Below are 623 nucleotides of genomic sequence, written 5' to 3'. Positions count from 1 at the left end.
GAGCTGCAGACTGTCAGGTAGGTACTCTAATGAGACCAACAGCCTGAATATTTCCAAGTGGTGTTGGGACCTGAGAATTGACCTGAAGATGAGTCCCAGACACCAAGGGCTTCAGGGACAACTGCTCTGGTGGCCTATGACTAGGAAGGGAAACAGTAAAGAGGGAGACAACCTGAGCTATGGACTTTCTACTGTCTGGAGGGTGCAGCCATTTTGGTTGTTTACACATGGCAGCCATTTTGGATATTTAAAGTGACTGAGGGTGCAGCAATTTTGAATGTTTACAAAATGGCAGTGGCCATTTTGGATATTTAAAGTGACCGAGGGTGCAGACATTTTGGATGTTTACAAGTGCCAACCATTTTGGATTTTAAAGTGATAGCATGCTCATTCGGATTCCAGGGACCTAAGAACAGGCTCTGTTTGCCAGCGTAGGCAAGGATATACGAGAGGCTAACAACAGGAAAGGAGACAAGTGGTGAGTCTATAAGTGCTATCAACTAGTGAATAGAGGAGCCAGCACAGAACCCTGCCTGTACAGATAACACACACAAAAAAAAAGAAAATGAAAATTGTGGGCAAGTCAATCCAACATATAATCGCCAATTAAATACAAACAAAAA

Source organism: Orycteropus afer, unplaced genomic scaffold (genome assembly GCF_000298275.1).
Source record: "Orycteropus afer afer isolate SDZICR_OR568_19922 unplaced genomic scaffold, OryAfe1.0 scaffold00086, whole genome shotgun sequence".
Classification (NCBI taxonomy): Eukaryota; Metazoa; Chordata; class Mammalia; order Tubulidentata; family Orycteropodidae; genus Orycteropus; species Orycteropus afer.
The sequence above is the reverse complement of the archived record's forward strand: the minus strand, read 5'-3'. Positions refer to the sequence as shown.